Below are 20,000 nucleotides of genomic sequence, written 5' to 3'. Positions count from 1 at the left end.
AAAATATTACGAAAGCCAAAATTTGAACCGAATCGGTTCATCCGTTCGAGAGTTATCGTGCGCTCCAGCCAGCCAGACAGACAGACAGACAGACGGACGGACATTGCTCAATCGACTCCAAATTGTCTGAAACACATTTCGTCCAAACATACTTGGGGTCTAAAACCATTATTTCGATGAGGCACATTTTGCCCGTATGAAAGTGTATATGGGCAAAACTGCCAATTATTTCATATTCCATTTCCAAAAAATTGAATTTTTTCTTTTCGCGCTGCATTAACGATTTTTGGTTTTTTCTTTTCGCGCTGCATTAACGATTTTTGGTACATAGGTTAAGAAAAAATTCCCCAGTACAAATCCGCTCGCGAGCAAATTTTTGGTTGTTGCGGACAAATGTTATCGCGGTTTTACTTCTGCTTTTAAGAAAAAATTATTATAAACACGCTAATTATTTTATTGAGCACAATTGTCACTAAAAAGTTATCACGAAGTGACGTCATTAAGTAGATTGCATAATACTTGTAAAATGTTTCTCAGCATTCGCGGAATTTACAAAAAATTGACAACATTTTAAATGTAATCCGAATTTTTTGAAAATATAGCTCCATATACCCGTCAAAAATTACAAAAAGTAACAGTTTTAAATAAAGACTTCACGGTGAATCAAATGAGACCAAACTTATAATCATCGGGATAGTATTTAGGATATTATAGCCAAAATAAGCACATATTTGTGTTACAAAAAACTAATTTTGGTTTGGAATAATAGTTTTCACACGCATTCTAGAGTCGAAAATATTGGAAAAATTCTATAAGAGTACTTCTTTTATTTTTCTTGAAACTCCCAAGAAAATGGGTGGATTTAGCTTTATCTACATTCACATAGAAGGTTTCCCATTGAGGAAAGTTATCGGGTTGTTGAAATAAATCATTAGACTTCTTAAACGGAAACAGAGTTCAAATAAACCGCTTTAACTTATATGCATTATTAAAATATGTGTAAATCGCGTAATTATCAAAATCGTTTTGTCCGCATGTGATTTTCATGTACAGCAAGACCATATCTTTTAATTTGTATATATTTTTCGAAATATAATTTGGACGCTAAGATGTAGCATCGGCAGCATCTTAGCATTAAAAAACCTATAAAACATCGCTAATTTTCCCAAAGTTCATACAATTTCGTTCCGCATCCGGTTTTAGTGTCACCATGAAAATCTGCATCGATATATACCTATTTCAAGGCAATCAGTCAAGAACCGTGGATGTAGCATCACACACTATTTTTGGGATAAAATGAATGTATTTCCCTTATCAGTGAAGTTTTTAAATCTTTGTTTCCGCAAAAAGGAAGATCCTGCACTAGTTTTTTCATAGCAGTGCAAGCTGCCGACAGAATACGCGATAAAATGCGCGATATTTTCAAAAACAATATTAGGTGATTTTCCTACCTTGGAATTTCTCGTATCTCGCGTTTTAGTAGATGGAATTTCACGAGTATTGATTTATTAGATCCGCAACGTAAAAAGCAAAAATTTGCAATCAAGTACGAGTAAATCGAATGCCAATTGTAAAAATTAGGCCCGAAAAATATGATTTTTAGAAATTTGTTCACACAAAATTTTCGTATTTGGATACAGATTTCTCTGAAGCTGTGTAGGCTACATTCACGACACATATATCAAATAAATCAGAATCGTGAGTTCTTCATTCCTATATATGATTTTTTGAAAAACCTGTTTGCGGAACGAAATTATAAGAAAATTTCAAAAAACACTTAAAATCTGGCTTCAAAATGTCAGCATCATTTAATGGTAGAAGCAGACGAAATTTTGAGAAGTTATACACAAGTGAGATGATCCTTATTTAGTTGCCTTCTACTTTTACTTTAACGGGAAAATCGTAAAAAGTGTGGTTTAACCACAAATCGAGAGAAAACAAAAAAGACACGTTGGCTTCAACCCATTTTTACCCATTTTTTAACATAAATATAGCCACAGCTTCCACGCAAATCAACTTTGAAACCCAATATTTTTTGCCAAGTCTAAAAACATTTCATTTTATCCAAAAGCATATAAATTGTACAATATACAACCACTATTCGCGAGTTATAAAGGGGTAAACCTTGGCTTCAACGATGTTAAATTTTCAATAATATTGCCCATATACCCTTCATAGCCTAAAGGCTGAGGGTATAATAAAATAAAATAAAATAAAATAAAATAAAATAAAATAAAATAAAATAAAATAAAATAAAATAAAATAAAAATAAAATAAAATAAAATAAAATAAAATAAAATAAAATAAAATAAAATAAAAATAAAAATAAAAATAAAAATAAAAATAAAAATAAAAATAAAAATAAAAATAAAAATAAAAATAAAAATAAAAATAAAAATAAAATAAAATAAAATAAAATAAAATAAAATAAAATAAAATAAAATAAAATAAAATAAAATAAAATAAAATAAAATAAAATAAAATAAAATAAAATAAAATAAAATAAAATAAAATAAAATAAAATAAAATAAAATAAAATAAAATAAAATAAAATAAAATAAAATAAAATAAAATAAAATAAAATAAAATAAAATAAAATAAAATAAAATAAAATAAAATAAAATAAAATAAAATAAAATAAAATAAAATAAAATAAAATAAAATAAAATAAAATAAAATAAAATAAAATAAAATAAAATAAAATAAAATAAAATAAAATAAAATAAAATAAAATAAAATAAAATAAAATAAAATAAAATAAAATAAAATAAAATAAAATAAAATAAAATAAAATAACATAAAATAAATAAATAAACGCTTTTGTTCGAGCTTGAGGTCTTGAAAAATAAACATAAAATAAAAACAAAATGAAGATAAAAATTAAATAAAATAAAAATAGTAATAAGTGATTTGTTGAGTAGTTCGGAGGTTGGAAGTTCGGAATGGGGTGGTTCGCCGGGTCGATGTTCGGAGGGTGGAAGTTCCGAATGGGGTAGTTCGTAGGTTGGAAGTTCGGAATGGGGTTGTTCGCAGGGTGGAAGTTGGGAGAGGGAAGTTCAAAGGGGTGGATAATTATAATTTCTTGTCATTAACGTGTTTTCAATATTTCCGAACAAAATCTCCCTTCGTAACGTTTTAAAAACTCTACTTATATTAATAATGTACACTGGTAAAGAGAACGTTTACCCCGCAAATTTTAGGCAAACATATCAAATTTTGGTCTGAAAAAACAAAATGCAAAGTTTTCGGTGGAACGAAAGAGCACAATGTTTTGCAAAATCTTAGCAAAATACACTTAGCAGTTACAACTTTTACACTAGCAGAAGAGGACGTTTGTGGAACAGAACTTATCATTAGCAACTTATCACTTATCAAAAATAAGGGTTCTGTGGAACGGAAAAATTTGCAAATTGTCAAAATGTTTTTGCTAAGTGCAAAATTAAAAGTTGATAAGTTGTTTCGTGGAATAGGGCCCAGGGGTTCATGCAATATCAAATGTTAGTTGGTGGAAGAAATTTCAAGCATGCCTCTATCGCAGGGTATTTAACATTGCGGTATTGCATTATCCGTTCACGCACGGCTTAATTTTTTCTGGTCGTCCGGTTTTTGGACGACCCTCACGACCTTCGTTTTTTAGAGAGTGTTGGCCACGATTGAATTCCTTAAACCAGTTTTTCATACTCCTATAGAATGGCTCTTTATCGACATACAAAGGTTGCCGTGATTATCCACGTCGAAAGTTGTGAAAAATTATCATATGAAAATGTTCACAAGTAAACTCCATTTTTCTTTTTTTGCAAAGTCACCGTAAACAACACAACACATGATCGTATGTCAAACTGTCCTGTACGTTTAAGCTAAAAGCTGTCAAAATTTAAAAAAAAAAATTCAAATGGCGTCTCGCAACACTACATGTTGCCTAGGCCAGAAACTTTTCTAGTTCCCAACGACATCAGTATATTTGAACGTATCGAGATACAACGATTGCGTTGGCTAGACCATGTCATAAGAATGAGCTATGATGAACCCGCTAAAAAGACGTATAAGCACAGGCCGCGTGGAGGTATACTGAAGGAACTTGCTTCGTCGAGATACAAAGCGATCAGTTTTGAACATTATCAACTATTTAAAAAAATACTTAAATTTCTATTAATTATACACAATTATTTAATAAAAGAACAGATTGTATTAAACCCACCCATGTGTAAAATAAACAATTAATTATCATAAATAAATAACTTTGCTAAATTTAAATGAGCATTTTATTAAAGCATAATTAATAATGATGAAACTACACATTAAAAATTCTTAATTCTTCCATTTCATCCTCACAATAAAAAAAAACTTTAATATACTTTTTTAATGATTTCATTTCTACATATCATGACATTTATTTTATTCAACCATTTTTTATTACTCTTTTTTCACATTATCATTATGATTACAATTATTATTATTTTTGATGTCATATCTTTTATTACAGCATATGTGGAACACAAGCACGTGGCAGTGTTCTTCAGGTTATTACTCCGCCACATTTTGTTTTAACCTGGAATGTGCGAATAACTTCATTTCTCTATCGTTCACGTCGTGAAAAGTTTGTATTGAAAAAAAAACGAAAACTATTCAAAGAATTTCATAGCAACGAGTAACAGACACCTTTCCTAATGTATATGGTGGCTAGTTTTGAGTCCTTTTCCCTTTAAAGTCTGTAAATATTATGTGTGTGTGTGTTTGTAAATTACTGTTAACGGAAAGGGAAGCCATGACTGTCGAAGGACTGTGACTCTGGCTGTTTGTAATACAAGTAAACATATTTTTGTCTCTCTAATAGTTTCCAAAAACAACCATTAACTTTTTTGGTGACAGCTGCTTCTGTTGCTGCTGGTGTTGTTACAACAACTTACAGAACCAACTAACCAACCGACAAACAATCCACACAACCACAAAAACTTCTCGGTTTTAAAGTTTTTTTTTCTTTTGGTGGATTTGTTTAATTAAATTTTTGTTTGTGGATTTTAGTTCCATTTGCTGTCGGTGTTGATGTCGGTTTACACCACACAGCAATCCAATTTTAAATACATTAACTATCCCCGGTTGGTGTTGTTTTTGTAACGAAGTTAGAATTTGTAGTTCTATGCAATATTTTATTTAAATGAATGAATGTTATTATTTTTGGCGAGATTGAATTTAAAATTGAAGAAGAATTTACATGTTTTAAGACGTAACCTACCGCTATTCGCCTTCCTCAGAGCTACCGGATTTTATTTTAGCTTAATGAAATAATATATTCATCATAGCAGATAACGCACCTCTGGCCGACATGTTGTGGCAGTACTTACAGAAAAGTTTTACGGCCGGGCCGAACTTTTTATACCCTCCACCACAAAATATTCTTAACTAAAATGGAATAATGAGTTTCCTTTCCTGTCCACATTTTTAAGTGTACAAATATTTCGACCACGGGTCGAAATGCCTAAATTATCTAATCCAATCTAAAAATGTATTCAATCAGGTGGTACCTTATTTTGGATGCTATATCAAAATGTGAACCTATCTTAACAATTTTTGGTGGAAAAGCTTTATAACTACATGAAATGAATAATTACCGAAAATCGGGAGGTACCGTTATATGGGGACTATACCACAACATGGACATATGTTGACGATTCAGACGTTCAGATAAAAATTGTAGCTCAAATCCTCAAAATACCGAAAGTCAGGAGGTACGGTTATATAAGGTCTATATCAAAACATTAACATATGTTGGTGGAGAAGTTTCGTGATCACAGAGAACCTCAAATGTAAAATTACAGCTAGTTCGGTTAAAACTTGTAGCTAAAGCCCTTAAAATACCGAAAATCGGTAGGTACCGTTATATGGGACTACACCAAAACATGGACCTATGTTGACGATTTTTAGTGAAGAAGTTTCGTTACCTCTAAGAAGCTCAAATGTCAAATTACAACCAGTTCAGCTACAAATCGTAGCTAAAATCCTCAAAATACCGAAAGTCGGGAGGTACCGTTATAGACTGTTTCAAAACATTGATCTATGTTAGCAATTTTGGTGAAGAAATTATGTGATCACAGATAAACTTAAATGTCAAAATACAGCTACATCTGTTAAAAATTGTAGGTAAAACCCTAAAGGGAGGTACCACCATATGGGGGATATACCAAAAAATGGACCTATGTTGACAATTTTTGGTGGAGAAGTGTTATGACCACTAAGAACCTTACAGGTCAAATTACAGGTAGTTTGGCTAAAAATTTTAGCTAAAATCCTCAAAATACCGAAAGTCGGGGGGTACGGTTATATAAGGATTATATCAAAACATGGACCTATGTTGACAATTTTTGGTGGAAAAGTTTCTTGACAACAGAGAACTTTAAATGTAAAATTGCAGGTAGTTTGGTTAAAAATTGTACCTAAAATCCTCAAAATACCGAAAATCGAGGGGTACCGTTATATGGGGGCTATACCAAAACATGGACCTATGTTGACCATTTTAGGTGGAAGAGTGAAGTGTTGTGGCCACTATGAACCTTAAAGGTCAAATTACAACTAGTTTGATTAAAAATTGTAGCTAAAATCCTCAAAATACAGAAAATCGGGAGGTACCGTTATATGGGGGCTGTACCAAAGCATGTACATATGTTGAAAATTTTTGGTGGAGAAGTGTTGTGACTAATATGAACTTTAAAGGTCAAATTACAGCTTGTTCACTTAAAAATTTTATCTAAAATCGTCAAAATACCGAAAATCAGGAGGTACCGGTATATGGGGATTATATCAAAACATGGACCCATGTTGAAAATTTTTTGTGGAGAAGTTTCGTGACAACACGGAACCTTAAATGTAAAATTACAGCTAGTTCGGTTAAAAATTGTAGCTAAAAGCCTCAAAATACCGAAAATCGGGAGGTACCGTTGTATGATGCTCTACCAAAACATGGACCTATGTTGACAATTTTTGGTGGAGAAGTATTGTGGCCACTTACAACCTTAAATGCCAAATTACACCAAGTTTGGTTAAAAATTTTAGCTAAAATACAAAAAATACAGAAAACGGAAGTACCGTTATATGGGGACTATACCAAAACATGGACCTATGCTGACATTTTTTGGTGGAGAAGTATTGTGACTACTTAGAACTTTAAATGCCAAATTACAGTAAGTTTGGTTAAAATTTGTAGCTAAAATACCCAAAATCGGGAGGTACATTATATGGGGACTATACCAAAACGTTGGCCGATATAGGTTTTTTAGGTTGTACACATTTTTGACCAAATCGATTACACCGTTATTGTGCGCTCCAGTTAGCCAGCCATACGGACTTACTAAATCGACTCCTAAACTATAAAAAAAGGATGAGGGTAGACCCCTCATCCTTTTTTCTGCTTTTGTGGAACTTTCAAATCACTATATCGGGGTGTATGAATTTCCCAGAAAATGTCTGTTGTGATACGAACCGCAAGAACTCTAGTGAAACCTTACTGTTGTTTTAACTACTCTGGATTGTCGTGACGCTCTTCAACTCCGATATATGGGATATGTTCTCCGAGGACCGCATTCACACGATAATTTATTTTTATGGCGTCTGACACTGCATCTGTGTGAATGCTATTCAAAACCAGCTCGATAAGCTTGCTGATGTAGGGGTTATCTTTTGTGACGTTGGGTCGCTCATTCTAGATCATGAAGATCCCTATTGAAATGTTTTCGGAATGGACAGGGGTAGTAATCCACCAATGGGTGATTAGGATGGCTCTCAGGGTAATACCCGAGTTTCCATATGTTTCCATCACGTTGCACTTAATATATTTATTTACCACACTGGCGCCGCATAGCATACCACAGCCCGACTTATCGCATTATATGTGGTCAACAAAGTGTCTTTATCAGCACCCGGCTAGGGACGCGATGAGCTTGTTCCTATACCTCAGATTGTCGCAGATAACTGTGGCATGCGCGTGGGACGTAAACATGATGTCGAATGTGACCCCTAAGATCTTGGGGTAGTTAGTGGTCGGAATTCTGCTACCATCGACCATGACATTGAACTCAGTGCTCCCCTCTGCAGTCAATGTGGCTGTAGACTTTGTGACGGACATTGTGTGTATTCAAAAAAGTCTGGCAACCCTCGTACTGTATAGACGTCAAAATTTGGTGAAAAAGTATTGCTCCTTAAATAAGTTGTTTTTATTTGCAATTTTAAATATTAACAGTTTAAGCGAGGAGTATATCAATAGAAAAATAAACTGTGCTTTTATCGTGTGTACAGAAAATGGTTGGCAAACAAAGAAAAAGCTTAAATAACAAAAAGAAAAAATACCATTGTTTCCATTGTAAGACGGACATTTTGGAGATCGACGATATGTTGGAGTGCGATGCATGCAAGAAAAGTCTCCACGCTCAGTGTACACAGCTGAATAAAGTGGAGGTTGAGAGATTATTTGAGAATAAGTCTATCCCTTTTAAATGTCAACGTTGTTTACCTGCGGATGATGATAAAGCAGACATGAAAACTTTACTGTCGGAAATGAGAGACGTAAAGAAAACCATGAGTTTTATGTCCTCTCAGTATGATGAAATTTTGAAAGGTGTCAAAAAGAACACAAAAACAATAAAATCGTTGAAAAGAGAAAATGAATGTTTGAGAGAAAACGTAAAAAAATTGGAGTCTACTGTTGCCTTTTTAAATGATGTTCGTGTAGAGAAGGATTGCGTGATTAATGGTATAACAACAGCTGATGAGAGAGCCCAGCCAACTGATGTTGTTATTGCAGTGGCAAACCAAATTGGAGCTGCAATTAGTAAAGACGATGTTGAAGATGCTTATTTTTTAAACAAGCGAAATACAACAACAAACAAAAAATCTGTTGTTGTCAAGTTTGCAAGCAAGAAAGCAAAAACAACATTTATGCTAGAGAAGAAGAAGCTTAGAGAGAAGGATGAAACTAAAGCTGTTTACATTAATGATTTTATTTCAAAAGATACGATGGATGTTTTTAAGCATGCAAATTCACTGAGATCCGTTGGATACAAATTTGTTTACACCAATGGAGGAAAAGTTTTTGTAAAGATGAACGAAAATTCTAGGCAAATTTGTATGAAAACTATGTCTGACGTAGATGAACTTTTAAAGAAGACTGTTTCAAAGGGGAAGAATGAGCGTAAGGTGATTGAAGTGGATCTTAGTGATGATGATGATGAAGACGACGAAGCGACAGATGATGATGATGAAGAAGAAGAAGAATATGGTTTTCATTCGCCAAATTAATGCATAGAACATATAATATTCAAGTATGCGATTTTTTAACTTCATAATTATTAATGATGAATTCAAAGTATTTTCGCAATTTAGATTATTATAACACTTATATTCATAATAAAACTGAAAAATTTATAAATATTCTATCTGTAAACATTAGAAGTGTATCGTCTATTGAAAAATTTAACAAATTTAAACATGAGTTATCTAAACTTGATAAATTACCTGAAATTATTGCCATACAAGAGACTTGGTTCAGCAGTCAGTATATAAACTTGTATCAAATCGATGGCTACAGGGTTATTAATTGTGAAAGGTCAGATGGATATGGTGGAACGTCTGTTTTTATTGATTCTTCTTTGAGATATAAAACATTGTTGAACAGAAGTGAGGATGGTGTGGAGGTTATTACGGTGGAGTTACCCGATATCCTGGTACGGAATTCTAAGTTGACATTCACATCGCTGTATCGGTCGCCAAAGTGTCTTGTGGATACATTTGCCGCAAAGTTGGAAACAGTGCTGAGGAATTTTGACAGAGGACTTATTTTGATGGTTGGTGACTTCAATATTGATTTATTAAGCAAGACCAGGCAGACAAAGCGGATGGTAAATCTTCTAGAGGAATACAATATAAAATCTTGTCATAACCATATTACGAGGCCAAGTTCAAAAAAATGTATTGACTGGATTTTCTGCAACAACAATGATTGTATTTTGGTGCATAGTATTGAGAGTCATCTATCTGATCATAACATATTGAGTTGCTTCATAAACACAGACTGTGCAAATCAAAGTTCAGTGAAGAGTATAAAAAAGGTAAATTATTCCAGATTTGCTGAGTACTTGGATGGAAATATGGGAACATTATCTACGATTAATAATTCTTCGACGTTATGAGAGGCTTTTGTGGACATGTTGCACTCGGCCGAGTATCAGAGCACGGTAACTGTAGAAAAACAACAAAATAAACGCAGAAGTATTGCTCCTTGGATGTCAGACCAATTGGAATCCCTAATAAATTTTAAAAATAAATTGCTGCATCTCAGACGGAAGAATCGACATGATCGTAATATAAATGATAGATTAAAAAGAATAAGCAATGTAATAAAGTTCTGCAGCAAAAATTTGAGAGATGATTTTTATAAAAGCAGCATCAAATCGTGCAACGGCAATATGAGGAAAGTCTGGCAATTTTTAAACCATGAATTAGGCAGGAGTAAAAAGACGTTAGCTGATATTATTGATGATGATGATAGTGTTATTATGGAAGATGTCGAAAAAGCAAACAAATTAAATATGTATTTCATCAATTCTGTGGATAAACTACGAGATGATATTGTACGTTATCCGGGTGATGACCTTAACTTATATGGTACTCTAAGATTCGAACCTAGCCAATTTCAGCTAACAGGTGTTCGTTTTAATGATGTCATAAGGGAGCTTGAAGCATTAGATTTCGCAAAAAGTTGTGGTGCAGACAATATCAAACCAAGGATGCTGTTAATTAGGAAAAATGAGACTGCTGCTATACTCGTCAAAATATTCAATGGGATGGTAGAATGTAGCAAATATCCTGATATTTTAAAGACACACAAGGTATCGCCTGTGCCTAAAAAACCTGATTCCAGAAGTGTTTGTGATTTTAGGCCTATTGCTATTTTATCAGTATTGGATAAGGTTTTTGAAAAGTTGATTGCTGCACAGATTACCAAGTACATTGAGGAGAAAAACATCTTGTTCATTGACCAGTATGGATTTAGAAAATCATCAGGAACTGACGCAGCTATTTTTAACATTGTGGAATATATATGCAACGGAATTGATTTGGGATATAAAGGAGTTGCTGGAGTATTTTTCGATTTCACGAAAGCGTTCGATCTCGTAGATCATAGTATACTCATCAAAAAATTGCAGTCGATTGGATTTTCGCAAAATACATTAATGTTTTTCAAAGATTTTTTGGCCAATAGATGTCAATACGTTAAAGTATCGAATAGCGAAAGCCATTGTCTTCCAATAAAATATGGCGTTCCACAAGGCAGCGTTTTGGGCCCGCTTCTGTTTAAGATATATATCAATGATCTGAAAAACATGCAGTTCTTCGGGAAGCTGGTGATGTATGCTGATGATGTCAGCCTATTTTATAGATATAAAGATGAACAAGTTTTACGTACACAAATTGAATATGATGCAGTATTGTTGGCAGAATATGCTAGATTAAACAACCTGGTATTAAACTCTTCCAAGACCAAATTTGTTCGTTTTAAACCACATCTAGTTGGCGACGCAATGTTTGTTCATATAAATGGGGTCCCAGTTACCGAATCAAAGACAATAAAATACTTGGGTCTAAATATGAATAGTAATATGTTGTGGAACTCGCATGTGGAAGAAATTAAATCTAAGATTTCATCTGCTATTGGAATCCTTTTTAAATTTCGAAGACTTTTTAGTAGTGAGGTTAAGTTCATGTTATATAAAACGTTAATACATTCTCACTTGACTTATCTCCCGGGAATTTATGGCAGTATGAATAGCACCTTATTGAAAGAGCTACAGCGATTGCAGAACAAGGCGCTCAAGTTATCTTTGAATTTACCGAGACGTTATTCCACATTAAGGCTTTATAAAAAGAAAGCAAAAAGTGTTTTACCCATAAAGGGTTTATATATGCAACACATATTGCGATTTGTTTATAAATCCATATCAAACACTCACCCCACATCGATTGAATTTCATGAAAACATAGAGAGGTCCACAAGAAACACTCGACAGTGTCGACTCCTGCAGACAGAGAGATGCCGTTTTGAAGTAACAAAACAAAAAATTGGCTATGCTGGACCAAATGAATTCAATAAATTGCCATCGGAAATAAAAAACATAAGAACCATATCAAATTTTAAAACTAAATTGAAGCAATATTTACTAAGCAAACTAGATACACTTCTAATGTAAATTCATTTCATCGTATGATTGTAAATTGTGTTAGAAACATATAATGTTAATTTTTTTTGGTTGTCAAATTTTTTCTTTGCCCCTACAAAGCCTTTAGGCGCTGGGGCCACAATTAATTTAGAAATGCTTAAATAAATGAAATGATAAAAAAAAAAAGTCAGTAAGATCAGTTAAATATAAGTTCACAAATGACATCAGGGAAGCTACCTGACGCCAAGATCGCACAATCATTCTTAAACGTTACGATCTCAATGCCATCTGGAGGGGGTGGAATGCAGGAGAGGTTAAACAGTTTCGGAGATATGGGTTGATATCTCCTTGGATGCTACCTGTTTCAATCTTCTTGTTCCTGAATTCCACGTACGACTAGCGTCCACACATATAATTAATTATCCAGCCTTTCAAACTTGGCCAGAGATTAGTCGGCTCAATGCCCTCAAGCATTATGGAGTGATTGAAGGTATCAATAGCTTTTGATAAGTTGAGCGCCACCATCACTGTTCCGTCGCACGGCCTGCTCTGTTTAAGTCCTAATATGTGCGGATTGGATTATGGAATCCCATTTTCCATACTTCGGGAGCGATGTGGGTGGCTAGCTACAAATTGAGAACTTTGGTCAGTAACTCGACTGCCGGCTCATCCAGCTGTTTAACCATTGCGTTTGAAATTCTATCAGATCCCAGCTCTGATGGCATTCGCATTATCATCCATTATAAATTGTTGTGGCTTCTCCTCTGTAGGAAGAGATCTAATACTCTTCCTGTTCTGTCACTCCCGGGGTTCTCCACAAACTGACGATTAAAATAATTTGCGCCCCTCCGCAATTCACCTATTCCGTCTCCAATGTTGTAACTCTTCAGATATTGCAACTCTACAGATTAATTATGCTCGCCGACCAACCTGTTAACATCCATTGTCAGCTGGGATCACTGAGTTTGGCACGACGAAGCTCATCATGTTCATTTGCAAATCGCGCTTCGCTTCTGCTTTGGTCTCATTGCGGGTATTCGACCTGCAGGTATACGTAGATCAGCTGCAGCGATGATATCTCAGAACGGCGTTTATGCTTACCGACCATCAAAAGAGTTGGACAAATCTCCTAAGCCGTGGTTTGTGAACTTCCTAAAACTAGGCCAATTAGCTTTCTCATGATTGATAAAACTGCGGCGTTCAGAGCTGTGGAAATCGGGCAGTCTACTGATTGAGACAATTATGGGGAGATTCTCTGACCCAAGAAAAACGACGGATTGTCAGGTAACGTTATTTGTCAGGCCAGACGACACGGTGGTTATATCTGGCGATGTGTGACACTCTCCGCTAATTATGGTAGAAGCGTCCTTATTGACCGTGCACAACGTAGAGCTATCAATCTGCTCAGCCAGCAATATATCCCTCAGGTCATTTTCAAGCAACGAATGCCACAACTCATGATAAACATTAAAGTCCCCCAAAGCCAAACGGTTATGATACTTCAGAAGCGGTCTAATGTTGTGCCTATAAACTGGAGTACAGCTATTTATCGGCGAAATTTATACGTTAAACAAATCTACCTCGATAGTTGCACACCTGACTGCTCCCCATACATGCCTTGTATCTACAGGCATTAGAGCCAGGGTCAAGCGAGATAGGTCTGTATTAAACCGACTGGTGTAATAGGAAAGCTAATCCCTCATCTCAACTTTTGGTGCAATCCTTCCTCAGTACTTTATAACAATTACAACGATCTAAGCTGCGGTTGTTGTTGTTGAGCTTGGGACTGCAGGGAAGTCTCGTATTTTGGTGGCGACGAGGACCACTCTCTATCGGCTGTGTTCACGCAGCATACAGCAACTGTCGTAGTCCTGTGGGTAAAACATGCTAAATTCTCTCGAGCTATGACTGTACAAAAGAAAACAATAAAAGGTCTCTTTTTATACCTTCAGCTTCTACCATAACAATTTATATATTAGGGTGGGGCGAACACCTTATTGGGCGCTTTGCGATTCTGATTTCTGGGATTGTACTGAGAAAGGAAGTCCACTACCCCATATGTCTTTCCGATTTTGAAGTTTTTTATTCCCCTTTTTTGTATTTTTTTGGCATATAACAGCAAAACCATTTAGATTTTCGATCCAACACTAAGACAAAAATGTGCAGATAAGACAATAATTAAGAACTCTCTAGTACATCGTAAAAGCATTGGAGCGCTCCTTCAGGCATATTTGTTGGATATTTTGAGGATTTTTTGTTAAAATTTTAAACCGAACTAGCTGTAATTTAGCATTTGAGGTTCTCAGTGTCACAAAACTTCCTCGCTAATATAGGTAGACGTTTTTGTATAGTCGCCATATAACGGTACCTCCAGATTTTCGGTATGTATGAGGGTGTTAGCTACACTGTTTGACGGAACTAGCCGGTTCCCTGCAGTTACAGAACAATTCCATTAAAAATTATCAAGACAGGTCCACACTTTTATATAGACCCTTATGTGGCTTTCAGCTATGAACACATTTCTTAGATTCGTGGTCGAAAAAATTGCGGACAGAAAAGGAAACTAACAAGTAAGAAAGTATCAGTCAGCTGTGCTGACTGTCCAACAAAAAACCACAAAACCAAACACAATAATTATGCCATTATATTAGGAAGTATTGACTTGCTCTGAAAAAAATGCACCGTTGTGAATGAGGCCGGTCGGACAACCTACTGAAAAAAGAATCAAAACGATGCAAGATAAGCTCTTAAACTTCGAATTTTATGTGGGAGGTATCCAATAATACCTGACTGGATGAACTAATACGATGTGCAAAGTTTGCAACTAACAGAAAATCTCAAAAAATCAATGCCGTCAAGGTTTCTTGAAGCTTTTAGGCCAATATCTCAGGAAGTATGGCCTTGCGTATGAAACAAATTGTACCATCTTAGGAAAACTTACTGAAAAACATTTCAAAACGATCCGAGAGGAGCTCTTAAACTTCACTTTATCCGAATTTTGTGTGGGACGTACCCGAAGGAGTGACCGATACACTCCATATTCCAACCTAATACATGACTGGATGAAATAATACGATGTGCAAAGTTTGCACCAATCAGAAACTTCCTGCGAGAATTATTTTGCGGATTTGCCATTTTGGTTGGTACCGTCAGGGTTTCTTGGAGATTTCCGGACAATATCTCAGAAAATTTGGACTTGCGCAAGAAAAAAAATTGTACCGTCGTAAAGGGAGCCGCAAGGACTAGTTACTGAAAAAAATTTCAAAACTATCCGAGGGGAGCTCTTAAACTTCACTTTATCCGAATTTTGTGTGTGAGATACCAGAAAGAGTGGACGAATATGGACTAATTCGAACCCAATCTATATCTGAAAGTAATAATACGATGTGCAAAATTTGGACCAAATCCATTGCTCCCTTCGAGAGTTATCGTTCACACCATTTTACAGGCAAATTTTGAACTTTTGTGGGGGAGGTACGCGAAAGAGTGGATGGCTCATCTTCGAACTTAAACTAAGTTTGGACAAAATATTACGATACCCAAAAATTGGTTTGAATCGGTTGATTGGTTTTGGATCCCCAAGTATGTTTGGACGAAATCCGTTTCAGACAATTTTGAGTCGATTTAGCAATGTCCGTCCGTCTGTCTGTCTGGCTGACTTGTGCGCATGATAACTCTCGAACGGATCAACCGATTCAAACCAAATTTTGGCTTTCGTAATATTTTGCTAAACTTAGTTAAAGTTCGTAGCAGGAAGGGTCTATCGGTGAACTCCTTCGGGTACCTCCCCCACAAAAGTTCGAAAATGTTCAGAAAATGTGTCTGCACGATAACTCTTGAAGGGAGTACGATTTAGTCCATACTTTGTACATCCTAAAATTTCTACCAGACACACAAAATTTCGGAAAAGTTCAGTTTAGGACCAACTATCGAATTGCTTTGATTTTTGTTGTAACAACTTGTATTGGTTGTCCTTCATACGATGGTACGAGTTCCATCAGGGGCAAGCCCATACTTCCTGACAAAACAGCCTGAAAGTTGCAAAAAAAAACCCCTATGACACCATGTCTACTTGTTGGAGCGCAAGATAACTATCAAACGGATCAAACGATTCGGTCCAAAATTTGGTCTTAGTAAAATTTTGTCCAAACTTTGTTTAAGTTCAAGTTCCATCAGGGGCAAGCGCATACTTCCTGACAAAACAGCCTGAAAGTTGCAAAAAAAAACCCCTATGACACCATGTCTACTTGTTGGAGCGCAAGATAACTATCAAACGGATCAAACGATTCGGTCCAAAATTTGGTCTTCTTAAAATTTTGTCCAAACTTTGTTTAAGTTCACCCCCCCCCCCCCCCCACAAAAGGTCAAAATTGTTTGGAAAAATTTTACGCACGATAACTTTTCATGGGAGTGACCGATTTGGTCCAAATTTTATTGTTATTGATCAAGTTCGAATATTGACTATATTTGTCCACTCTTTCGCGTACCTCCCCCACAAAATTTCGGATAAGTTCACATTAAGACCTGCTCTCGAACCACTTTGATTTTAATTGAAGCAACTTGCAAATATGACGGTAAAAACATTTTCTGGGGCAAGTCCATACTTCTTGAGAAATCAACCCTATGATACCACATGTAGCGGCTGGAGACCACTATAACGAACTCGAACTGATCAATGGATTTGTTCCAAATTTTGGATCTCCTAATATCTTGTCCAAATTTAGTTTAACTTCTAAAATGGAGGTACCTTAGGACAAAATTTCAACATTAGTGTCTAAGTACAGTTTAGGATCTGTTCGAAGATCCTTTGGAAATTCATACCGATGCTGCTCGTTGTGGTCCTGTCTACAGCGATATTATGTTTTTCATGGTATACAGATCCAAAACTTATACGGTGACCCACTCAAATGACTAGTGGGCGCGATGTCTATCGAAAAGATGTGACCCCCAAAATAAGATCCACTTCCATAATGGACTATGTCGCTCCATTTCTTCAAGTACCTCCTCTGCAATACTTTTGAACTTTAATCCTTATCCACATTTGTTATCGGCAAGTTCAAATGTCTCTAAATGCATTTGATCTGTCCGTAGATGAAAGTTTCAATTCACATAGACTGAGGGTAAATCTCTGTCGGCAAAGCCGACTGATACTTTTTAACTTGTTTTTTTTTTTTTTTTGTTTACAATAGTCTGGAATAATCTCATTGTTGTTGTTTTAAAACAACTACATTATTAGTGAAGAAAATTTGGTAATATGCCTCAAGGGGTAAGGCAGGGATGTTGTTCGGGTTAGATGCGAGTGCCAAGAAAAAACTTGTCAAGAAGATTTTTTCTTTGGTCACTCTTATGTTTCAAGCCGACGTCTGATGTTTGGGTATAAAAAGTTGTTTGTTTGAAGAAGTTAATGTTCCACATCTTCGGCGGAGTATATTTGTAACTAAAATTAAAATAAATTATTTACAACTAATATATGTATGTTACTTATAGCTCCGACTTTTACAATATTATCTCCATGATCATTGTATTACTTTTATTGACTTCAACTTTTATTTACATGCATAGTAAATTGAATTGAAATTGATAGTAAAAGTCGGCTCACATCTGTCCACTTCCATTAATCGTGTAATTATGCATATGTGTGTAGTTAGGTAACTCATTTATATACATTTGATACGTATATGGAATAGGGTTATTAAATTAAATATACAAAATTTCCTCCTTGTTTATTTCTATAAATCCCACCATAATTAAAAGTATTTTAGATTTGTCATAATTTTAAGTCCATCCTCCTACTTGTATGCATAAACTGACCTATATTTTTTGTTTTCTCATTTCTTGCCTAAAATAATAAACCACCTATCTAACAACCTACCTACCACACCACCACCCCCCCTCGATCCACATTCATGCGTATGGTTGATTGATTCGAAAACATTGTCATATTTGAAAATAAATAACAAAATCAAGGAAATCATTGTTTCACTATGTCAAAATATGGTAAGAATATACAAAAGTCAAACATTTCATTTTTCACAATTTTCCTAGTAGCCCCGATCGATTTAGCGATCGTAGAATCTCAGATAACAAAAAAAAAAACACGGTAGAAATGTTTGTGTGATGCCATAGTTCCTTAAACAAAATGCATTGTAGTTAGAAAAGTTGGAACACTTGTAGTAACTAAAGTTTGTAGTTTGAGAAATTTTGGGTTTACAATAACAAAGGAAAATGTAAGCTTTCAGTTTGCTATTGTAAACCAAATCATTAGAAAATTGTAGTTGTATAGTTAATAAAAAAGATATTTACTGATATTTTTATTTTGTTCTTTCTTCTTTACTTGTAGTGCCCCCAAAAACTCCAAACCATGGTTGAGCAGTGGCAAACTAAGCTGCCGTGGCAGTATGTCTCCCGGCCCCTTGGAAGCAGTGTTCTTTGGTCCCCAACCTGTGAGTACAACAAAATGTAGCGGCGGTCCAGCTGGCAGACTTTTACAATCACGCCAATTACATCAAGAAATATGCAGTCTACTTTTGGGCGCCATAGAACAATTGAAAATTGCATTGAATGAATTCAGTACCGTACTCCCACCGAATATTAATACGCAAATCGGTTCACCACCATTTCGAGAAAACGATACCAACGATAGATTGCATAAAATATTGGAACAAGCTAAGGTAGGTGTAACAACACATGGATTGATTGGTATGGAAAAAATTGGCACAGCCTAATGCATTATTTTTATACCTTCCACCATAGTATGGAGGGTATATTAAGGACATATAGGTCCACGTTTTGGTGTAGCCCCATATAACGGTACCTCGGGATTTTACCTAATTTTAATATATTAGTAAAATTTGATAACCGACGTTTGAGATTGAGGTTTCCAGTGGTCCTAAACCTGTTCCACTAGGTATTCTGTAGATATTAACTAATTTGTTTAACTAAACTACATGTAACTTACCATTTGAGGTTCCCAATGGTCACAAAATTTTTCTACCAAACATTGTCAACATAGGTCCATGTTTTGGTATAGCCTCTATATAACGCCATTTTCCGATTTTAGGTAATTTGAAGATTTTTGCGACATTCTTTTACCGAACTATCTGCCATTTGAGGTTCTTAGTGGTCACAAAACCTCTCCTCAAAAATTGTCAGAGTAGGTCCATGAGTTTTTGACCGAACTACCTGCCACAAAACTTTTCCAACAAATATTGCCAACATAGATGCATATTTTGGTATAGTCCCCATATTAAAGGTACCTCCAGATTTTAGGTATTTTGAGGATGTTAGTTGCATTTTTTGTTCGAATTAGCTGCAATTTGGCATTTGAAGTTTCCAATGGTCACAAAACTTGTCCACCAAAAATTGTCGACATGGATGCATATTTCGATATAGCCCCATATTACGGTACCTTTTGATTTAGGTATTTTGCTAATTTTTAATAAAACTACCTGGTATTTGAGGTTCTCAGTGGTCACAAAACTTTTTCACCAAAAATTTTAAATATAGTTTAATGTTTTGGTAAGCCCATATGACCCCCCGATTGTTCGCATTTTGTGGATATTAGCTAAATTTGTTGACTGAAATACCTGTAATTTGATAATTGAGGTTCCCAGTGGTCACAAATTTCTTCAACACAATTGTCAACATAGGTCCATACTTTGTTATAGACCCCATATCATGTTACCTTCCGAATTTAGGTATTTTGAAGATATTAGCTAATTTGTTTTGACCGAACTGTAATTCGTTTTTTGATGTTCCCAGAGGTCACAAAACTTCACCACAAAAATTTTTTAGCAT

The 20,000-nt window shown here is 35.0% G+C and overlaps 1 protein-coding gene across 1 annotated transcript in view; it reads left to right on the top strand.

The window, feature by feature from the left end:
- Positions 1–20,000, top strand: part of LOC141403698 (uncharacterized) — a 79,590-nt gene that overhangs the window by 49,151 nt on the left and 10,439 nt on the right. The window contains exon 2 of the mRNA XM_073986493.1: positions 18,544–18,874. The gene's annotated coding sequence lies outside the window, so the exon portion shown is untranslated. The remainder of the gene's footprint in view (positions 1–18,543; positions 18,875–20,000) is intronic.

This window comes from Musca autumnalis, unplaced genomic scaffold, assembly GCF_047663935.1.
Source record: "Musca autumnalis isolate F117 unplaced genomic scaffold, ASM4766393v1 scaffold_4, whole genome shotgun sequence".
NCBI lineage: Eukaryota > Metazoa > Arthropoda > Insecta > Diptera > Muscidae > Musca > Musca autumnalis.
The sequence above is the reverse complement of the archived record's forward strand: the minus strand, read 5'-3'. Positions and strand labels throughout refer to the sequence as shown.